The 9,707-nt window shown below is 34.7% G+C and overlaps 1 long non-coding RNA gene across 1 annotated transcript; it reads left to right on the top strand.

Annotated features, from left to right (window-relative positions):
• The first annotated feature begins 5,502 nt into the window (after positions 1-5,502).
• Positions 5,503-9,561, top strand: LOC132627384 (uncharacterized). The gene is made up of 3 exons (XR_009577862.1): positions 5,503-6,788; positions 8,782-8,986; positions 9,339-9,561. It is a non-coding gene; the product is annotated as an uncharacterized LOC132627384 (long non-coding RNA).
• The last annotated feature ends 146 nt before the right edge of the window (positions 9,562-9,707 follow it).

The raw sequence follows: 9,707 nt of genomic DNA, 5'->3' as shown, positions 1-9,707 counted from the left end.
TTTGGAAACTTGTTATCTTTAGTTTTTTTTTCGCATTTTGACCGAAGATTAGTCACATTTCAAAACGTCGGAATATAAATATTTTATATAGAACTTAATATGTTTTTTTAGCGTACAATAATGTCGGCTCATTATATCAGGTATACATATATGTTTGGATCGTCGTTTTAGGGGTTGTAAAGTGTCTCGAAGTAAGTTTCCAAACTTACTTCGAGACACTTTACAACCCCTAAAACGACGATCCAAACATATATGTATACCTGATATAATGAGCCGACATTATTATACGCTAAAAAAGATATTAAGTTCTATATAAAATATTTATATTTTGAAGTTTAGAAAAGTGACTAATCTTTGGTCAAAGTACGGAAAAAAAACTTAATTTTGAGTGATTTTCAAAGAACAAAGGTCGGATGTCAGTGCTTTTACGCACAGAATTTGTGCGTAAAAGAACTAAAGTGGAAATGTACACTTTGGTCTTTTTATGCACATATTCTGTGCGTAAAACCTATTTTAATTTTTTTTTTAATGAATTATTTTAATTCCAAAAATTTATTTTTGAGTTACAAAAGCTTTGGGTCCTACATTAGTCGCGCCAGGTCCAGGTGTGTGAATTTAGCGGTGGCAGTTTCATCTCACTGCTTGTCAAAACCCATGTTTGTGACAAACTCGACAATAAATAGTTTAAAGGTGGCAGCTTCATCTCATGTTTGCTTGTCAAAACCCATGTTTGTGACAAACTCGACAATAAATAGTTTAATGGTATTCTGGAAGGAGATATTTAAGCAAAGTTAAAAACTAATTTCGAGGTCAATGAGATGATACCTAGGTTGGTAAGAGGTAGCATCCTAGGTTGATAAGAGGTAACATATACTGAAAGAGATGTATGCAAGCTGATTTAAATATCTAACTCGTTATATTTAAAATAAAATAAAAAAAGGAAGAGGCATACATTATATTATTGCTTATGTGCTAAAGAATTAAATCATTTTTCTACTAGAAACACGAGTTACACCATGGTTTCGTCATCCAAGGGCATTTAGTCATTCTATCATATGGTTACTGTAAGTTTGCATTACGTGTAAATTGTAGGCTCAATCCATTCCAGGTGGCTTTTACTCCAAATAGACAGCACAACATAGATCTAGAAATTTACAATCGTTAGTCTATTTCTTCAACTTTTTATTATTGGTTTTCTTTCTTCAAAACCTCAAAGTTGTTTCTAATTCTTTACTTATGTTTCTACGGTGCTCTTTCTTCTGACTATTAGAGGGGTTTATTTTGGTTGGGCATCTAATCTGAACTTTTGGGGTCTGAAAATTCCTAAGGGACACATCTTGCAGATGAAAAATCTGTACTATATTGGTAGATATTCAGATTGGACTTGAATACAACGGAGTCAAATTGAAAATTCACTCAAGGGTCGATATTTTGTGAATAAATTTGAGAGACTGGGAGAGGAAGATATGTTCTAGATTTAGTTAATTATTCTTGAAGTGGTTACTTGATAATAACATCTTCCTCCCGATAGAAGAGGAGCAAAAGTTAACGATGTTATGAAGTCGATCCTAAGAAGTGAAAGATGGCATATCTTTGGCATCTACTGATTGTGGAATTCATGTAAACTTTTAGTCTTGCAATCTCGGGCACACAAGCCTGAAGTTCGAATTCCAAAGCTCAAACTTCAGGACACACAGACTTGGAGTTTTAAAAAAACAATTCAAATTTCAGGACACACATACCTTCTTCAGTTTGAGTTCCACATTTTAAACTTAAAGGATATATATATCATGCTTATTATCTTCACATTTTACCTTTTCTTTTCAAATATTATTGTATGTATTTGAAGTTCAATTATGTGTAAAAAGTGACTTAAACTCTGTGATTTATAATGAAGACATACGAATAAAAGCTATTAATCTTGATCACTAGCTAATCATCTTAAAAGCAGCAATAGAAAGTAACATAAGAATATAACATTAGTTTGTGAATTGCGAAAGATTGATAGATTATATTGTTAGTAGAAAGGAGTATATGCATATTTACATGCTTTGAAGGTGCTGTTTCCCCAATAAAGTAAGATTAGTTAACAATCTCAATAATTTATGCACTGTTGATAAATATAACAAAGATTGGAAAGATTTTTAATTTGTTTGTCTTCAAGCCATTATAGTAAATATAAGATGACATATATACTTTTAACTACGGAGCTCAAACTTTAGGATATAGAGTTCGGATTGGAGGATCCGAGCTTGAAATTTGTACCTGCCCAGGGGGACAATGATAAAATTTTCTTTTTTGGGTAAGCTATAATAGAAGCGTGAGTAAGGCCTCTAGGATCGACATGGCTACTATGTGTCATTCATATTAATCTTGAGGGCATTTTCGACTTTTAAAGAATGAAGCAACGTATCTCCAGTAAAGCAACGGGTATGGCTTTCTAGGTCCATTTTCTTTCTTCACTTTTATAGGTCTATTTACGTGTTTATAGATCAGCTAACTAATGATTACGTGGCTTTTGTTCTGGAACAGCAAAAAGGCATAATTCGAGAACCACAGTATGGGTTAGCAAACAAAGCAATAATCAAGAAAGAGAAGCACAATAATCCCCCATAACTGAAGCATAGAACTGGAAAATTGATATATACAAGTATAATAAGCCCTTCTGATGTTAAATATTTTTGTCTTTTAGTTAGTTTAGCTCCAAACTTTTAATTTGTGGGTATACATACGAGTCTAAGAACCTGGTAGCTATTATCATGTGTGGCATTAGTTGTTGTATGTGGCATTAGTTGCTGCCGGCATGTAGTTATATTACAAAGTTCCTTCTTTCATATTTTTTCATAGATCTCTCCTGCGGTGTTCATCATCTCAATTATTTCATTTTTTTGCGCGGATTGCCCTTCTTTTGGGGTGGTCTTTAAATTTTGTCCCTCATATTTGTGGTCTTTAAATTATGCCCCTCGTATTGCTGGTCTTTAATTTTTGCCCTTCGCATTGCAACACTGAGCGTTCACGCAGAAATCATGAGGTTCTGAGTTCGAACCCCCGCTCAAGCATAAATTAAAAAAGAAAACTGCAAGGCAAGGTTTGGGTCGTGTGTATGCCGGACCCGGCATAAACTTATGAAGGAATTACCAAAGTTATGCCGGACCCGGCATAAACTTATGAAGGAATTACCAAAGTTATGCCGGACCCGGCATACTCATGCCTTATGGGCAGACTTGGCATAAGTATGCCGGGTCTGACATAACTTTGGTAATTCCTTCATAAGTTTATGCCGGGTCCGGCATAACTTTGAGATCTCATGTCAACTTTTTACAGATTTTTAGTGACATCAAAATTCTCTATTAAAATTCAAGTGGTTTTGTGTCAATGTGGCCTAAAGACTTTCTTTGCTACATTTCCTGTATTGGATATATTATAACTGCTCTTGTTAATATATTATGTGGTAGTGTTAGAAAAGAGTAGTTGTCGTGATTTTGTTCCATTATATCTAAGCCTAGTTTTTCATGAGTATTAACATTATGATAATTGTTGACAACATTTGCATGACGATGAGTGGAAGAGGCCACGCACAAAGTTTTTACTGTGAAGCCTTTTAGTTCTGTAATAATATTGGAAGAGGGACAATGAAATTCTTCCTAGGTACCCTCATCGGGTGGGGGCATACTTTTAATGGGCAAACTTTTATGCCGGACCAGGCATAAACTTGTGAAGGAATTACCAAAGTTATGCCGGACCCGGCATACTTATGCTAAGTCTGCCCATAAGGCATAAGTATGCCGGGATCAGCATAAGTTTGGTAATTCCTTAACAAGTTTATGCCGTTGGGGGCATACTTTTAATGGGCAAACTTTTATGCCGGATCCGGCATAAACTTGTGAAGGAATTACCAAAGTTATGCCAGACCCGGCATACTTATGCCAAGTCTGCCCATAAGTCATAAGTATGCCGGGTCCAGCATAACTTTGGTAATTCCTTCACAAATGTATGTCGGTGGGGGCATAGCGAATTTAAACGCTGCCTTGCGAATTTTTTTTTAAATTTTGACTGTGTGAGAGTTCGAACATGAAACCCATGGGGTTTAGCCGAAGGACAAAACTTAAAGATTTGAAATATGAGGGGCAAAATTTAAAGACCACCCCAAAAGAATGGCAATTCTGCGAATTGCCCCAATTATTTCTTCATCTTAGCCCAAATCTCAGTTTTTATTGTCTTTCTTCTTTCATAATAGAAGTTTGTCCTTGAGCTTTTGATTTCCCTTATTATTTCTCTATTTTATTGCAAATTTGTGGGCAACTTATGCTGCAATTTCTTGCCCTTGAGTATTTAGCACATGTTAGTTTTTTGTCCATAGAATTGATTATTAATGGTATATTAGTCATTTTGTCTATTAGGCGATAGCTAATCATGCTTTTTACGTGCCTTTCGTTCCTGCATCCACCTCATTATTCCTACAGTGTGTGAATATATCTAATCTATTGTGTTAGTTGTCTGTTGCCTTTTCATTTCTCTCAAATTCTCCACGGATTATAGAATTTTCTTCAGCACAAAATCCCTTCTATCGTTCTTCTCTTTTGGTGTTGATTGTTTTCTTTGTTGCCTCTTACAATTTTCAGATTAGTATTATAATCTATCTGCTATTTAATTTTTTTGTTCTTCGTTTGTATGTTTCCTGCTGTTTTTGGATGTGGTTGAATCCACTTTTGGCTATGGTGATCTTTAGGTTAGATCACATGTTTGCCATGTTCCTATGGCATTCCCAGTTCGCACATTATTCTGCTAACTCATTTTCCATGGTTTATTAAAATGTTTATGCCGCTTTCAAACTGACTGTTAGATGTAACAAACTATAGAGCTTTTACAGAACAGACGCTCTGTGTCTTTGAGCTCTTTTACTTAGATTCTTTTTTTTAATAATGGATTATTTTTTCCAAGTGTTCGACTACAGAGTTTCTTTAAAATCGTAGTAATAATTTTTTGTCTTTACCTCACTAGGATGTTGAGCTTGAAATGTGATGTCATATAAAAAACTTCTTTTCCAAACTTTGATTTATATATATAGTACGGAAAAGGGCCAAAAATACCCCTAAAATATGTCGACAAGAATCCATGATTCTAAAACTTTATGATTTTGACAAATAAACATAATAAGAATACTTAGCCAAGAGAATCCATAAGAATGATTCAGATTGCTCTGTAACTCTGGAAGGTTGAGGGTATTTATAGACCAAAAGGTAGAAGGAGGGATATTCTTGAATCAAAAATAAAGGTTGAGGGTATTTTTAGACCAAAATGTGCAACAAGGGTATTTGTGACCCATTTTTCATAAGTTAGAGGTATTTTGGCCCTTTCCTTGTGTAGTTAGTAAATACTTCCTTGCATTAAGAATGTCCAATGATAAGTGTTCCATCTGCTAAAACAGAAAAGAAAGAGTTCATGTCGATACTATTGTTTGATCACCCATGAACATATAAAAATATTAAAAAATAATATAGTGTTGAGTTGTTTGCTCTTTTTTACCTGTAGCTATGAGAGAAACTGTAGCTATGAGAGAAACTGATGAACCACATTAACGATGTACACTCTTTTGGGATCTATCCTTAACTGTAAACATAGAAGAAATTGGTCCAACAGATCCAACAGATGTCAGTGCAAAATGACGAGACTTAGAGAATTGTTAGACCCCTTTGTTCTGTGTTGTTCACTTATCACTTTGGAAGTTGTCTTACGGTTAGCTCCAATGTTTATCGTCTTTCTTGGCTCCTTTGGCCTAGTGATTATCATTACATGCTCTTTGACCTTTGTTGATGAAAGTGATCTTCTCTGTAAATCAGATTTTTGTTAAACCGGCACAATTACAATCATATGTGCAACGATTGATGATGTTTGAAAATATATGCCTTTCACCAATAAAATCTGCAGAACATAATTTCATTTTCCACTATATTAGTGGGACAAGTTTGCATTTAGTCTATTCGAGATATGGACACTACTATTTGATCAGTTCAACGTAATTCTACGGGTGTCTCTGCTCAGAAATTGCTAGGAATGTAAATCACCTTAGGAAAATGCGAGGAAGAAAGTAGTCTAGACAATTCTGAAAGCTACTTAATAGCATAATGCAGATAACGGAACAGGCTTGCCACAACAAGAAGGCATGGTATAAGGATGATGTAACTGAGGCTCTGTATTGGTTATTGGAGAGGCATCGTCCGTATGTCCTTTGTGCAGATAATTTTTTATGAGAATATCCAGATCATGCTCATCTCTCTTGGATTCTCCACGCATAGAATTTTCTCCTTAAACTTGAACGGAAAAGTTTCTGGCAGCAACCCCTTAAGCTTACCGTCCTCAAATTGGATGGTTCTTCTTTCGGTATTCTATATGCTTTTGTTTTCTTAATTCGAAGATTGATGTATATTTTTGGTTGATGGATATGTTTTAATTCTAAGATTTATAGAAATTGAAGTAGCTAGACATGGGAACGTGGAAGCTCTCAAAAGGGAGGTGCAAGATGCCTTCACCCATTTGATGGTATGTATTATGTATTATGTCTGTTGTCAATTGCAAATGCAAAATGCTGGGACTTTTTGTGATGGTGTGTAACAGGATTGAAGGAGCTGTATAAAATTTCATGAAATATCTTCAGGAGTTCGACAAGAAAAAAACATTGGGGAATCTCTTGCAATTTCACATAAATTAGGGTTGTTGGCCTGATGCAGCTCTTCAGAATTCCTTGAAGGATCGGACTGGAACCGGGTTCCTAATTCTACAGATCAAAGGTAAAAGTAACTGTCAAACATGTATTTTCCACATTAGAATCTGTTTAGGTGGATATATAGTTAAGACCAGCTATATATCTTTTAATCAAATTGTATTCTCTTTTACAAATGATTACTGCTTCACAAAGTTCAATTTGCAATTTCAGTGCTCTTTGTTTTTGCTCAAGTTTAATGACTGATGTTAATGAGATATAAGTAGGATATTAACCTTGAATTAAATGCCTTGACTTTAAAATCCTCTTTAAAGATCTGAAACTATAGAGAAGAATCCAATAAAAAAGTTCAAAGTCTGGGCGATTCTAACTTCTCAACTAATGACGACTCCTGCAAAAATGTGTCATATCTCTTTGACAAAGTTAGACTAACAAAGTTTTAACACTTTATGTGCTTTTATGGGGCAATTTGGAGAAAAAGCATTTCAAGGGATTTTGTGACTCGACTTCACTCAATTGGTGGATACAAAGTTCCATTTTCAGCAAAACAAAAGAAATTTTGTTCTACGTTTGAAAAAAGATTTTTTCGGTTCCTAAGTACGGAAAATCAAAACCAAATAGAATGGATCCTTGGCTCTAGAAAAAGGTCTGACCAAAGGAAAAGTACAACATCTTATTCCCTTGCTACGTCGTATTCACCGTCACTTCTTTTCAGTATTTTCGAACCCAAGACAAAGTAAAAATTGATATAAATAGAATCTCAATTTTAATTCGACTTTGTCTATGAATTTGTTGTGTTTCTGACTAACATGTAAGTAATCCTGCGTTGAGATGGATTGTAGTTGCCAAAGTGAGTAATTTTACCTTTACCAGGAACCAGAATAAGTTAATCTGTTCTAATTTTTAAGAATGGACTGAGAACAAGAAACACTTGGACTTATAGAGGCAATGAGGCTGATGAAAATCTAGGTGAACTAGATGAGGAGTGGATCGTTGGACGTCATCCGTTTGTTCTCAAATTCTCTGTTCGCTGTGAGAGACTAGAGAATGAAACACCTTTTTATTGAAAAAGGTAATTTTTGAGTACTTTATATGTGTCTATAAGTTTTGTTAGTTATTTTAAGCTAATTTTGATTTCACTACTAAAATGTTGTAAACTAGATTTATGGTAATAGAAATAAAACATTTTCTTGCTTGGAACCAATGTACTTACATTTAGATATTACTTTTACCTTGAAATTGAATAAATTCATTTAGTGTGTGTGTGTTATTGGAGTGTACACCTTTTACCTCTTTGGAAATTACAACATGTGATGGTCTCAATAGCTAAGAAGCAGCTCATGTTCGATACGTCTGCCTCTTGGTATTAATTTAAATCAAATCTGAGAGCAAAGTTTTTTTTTGGGAATTATAATCTACTCTGTGGAACTAACTTATGTGTCCTTTAAAGCTGGAAATAAAGATCTTCATTAATAAATTTAGATCTTCAACATGAGGTAAGATTGTCGGATGCTCATTTTACATCTTCAAGCCAGAAGGTTGTAGATGTTAAATATGTAGATGGATCATAGTTTGCTCCTCTGATTTTGCAGCTATCTCTTCGTACTTTTCTTTTGTCTATTTATCTTTCTAGATAGATTATGTGTTTCTTTTGAATATTAACCAACAGCGTGTTATTTTGCATGTTTTCTTCTTTAACAGAATTGTCCTTCAAAAACAAGTTCAGCTCTTGACTTGCTCTGTTAATTCTATCAAAAAAAGTAAATTTGCTTAGCAGTCCTCTCACATGCTGTTTCATTTAATTTTCTGTTGCCTATATCTATGCTTTTATTGGCTGCTTACTCAACTGTTGCGCCTATTTCTATTATCTTGATCTGCATTTTCTCTTCCTTCTTTGGGAACTATTCTCATTTTCTCTCTTTTCTTAACTTAGTTGCTTGCCTCAACATTAAGTATTCGTCATATTTTGTTACACTAGCTACTATAGTCCTATTTTTCCCCATTTGTTGAAAGAGTATTTATTGACTCTCGATTTTTTTCCCCTCATATTTTGCTTTCAGGATTAAATATTTGGAGGCATTCAACGGAGCAGTGATAGAATGATACTTGAGTTCTTATGCCATAGAATGATACTTGAGTTCTTATGCCACATCTAGAACTATGGTGTTGTTGAGTTTCCTCTTCATGTAATAAACTCATGCTTCACGAGAAGAGTGAAATATCCGTTCCAGAACTTCTTGCAAGAATCGAACGACCATTTTGCTGGTAAGTTTCTACTGGCTTTATGCCAAAGCCTTTTAAGAGACTGCTTCTTCTCTAATGCTTAGCTTACTCTTTCTTTACGTGGTATTTCAAAATCATTATGTTTTGGTGGAAGATTAATCAATTGTTTGGAAGTGAAATGGCATGCTATTGATTTCTCTGTTACTCTTGACTTTCTTTCTGGGTGATGTGTACGGTCCAGCTAGCAAGAACGATCATTAAGACTTCGTGTTCAACTGCTTCTACACAATATAAACGTCTTTGCTATTTAGTGAAAGATTTTTTCTTAGATTATGATTTAAAATGTTGACTGATCAATTACTCTAATCGATCAAACCATTCTGTGTAAGTGCAGGGATGTCGACTATAGGCATTCTTTCAAGCGGTTTGCTCAAAGATTGCGCTGCAATTAGATCTTCTGGATTTATAACATCCCGAAGCCTTTGAGTTCTGTAAAGAGTAAAATATCATTTGCTTGAAGCCATCAGCTCATTCTATTCAAGGAAAGTACAGGCCCGCTTCACCCAAATGATATGCCTGAAAGGTTTTTGCTTTCCTGTTCCAGAGGAAGATTAGTGAAAGCTTCCAGAGAAGGATCAGTGAAAGCTGGTGTGACCTGTATAAGTATAGAGTAGTTTGTCATTTAACCATATGATCCTGGGCTACTAAATGAATGATCTTCTTTTGCACTTGTAATGAATTACACTATTTTTGATATTCATAT

The sequence above is a fragment of the Lycium barbarum genome, chromosome 2 (assembly GCF_019175385.1).
Source record: "Lycium barbarum isolate Lr01 chromosome 2, ASM1917538v2, whole genome shotgun sequence".
NCBI lineage: Eukaryota > Viridiplantae > Streptophyta > Magnoliopsida > Solanales > Solanaceae > Lycium > Lycium barbarum.
This window is presented reverse-complemented; position numbering and strand designations above follow the sequence as displayed.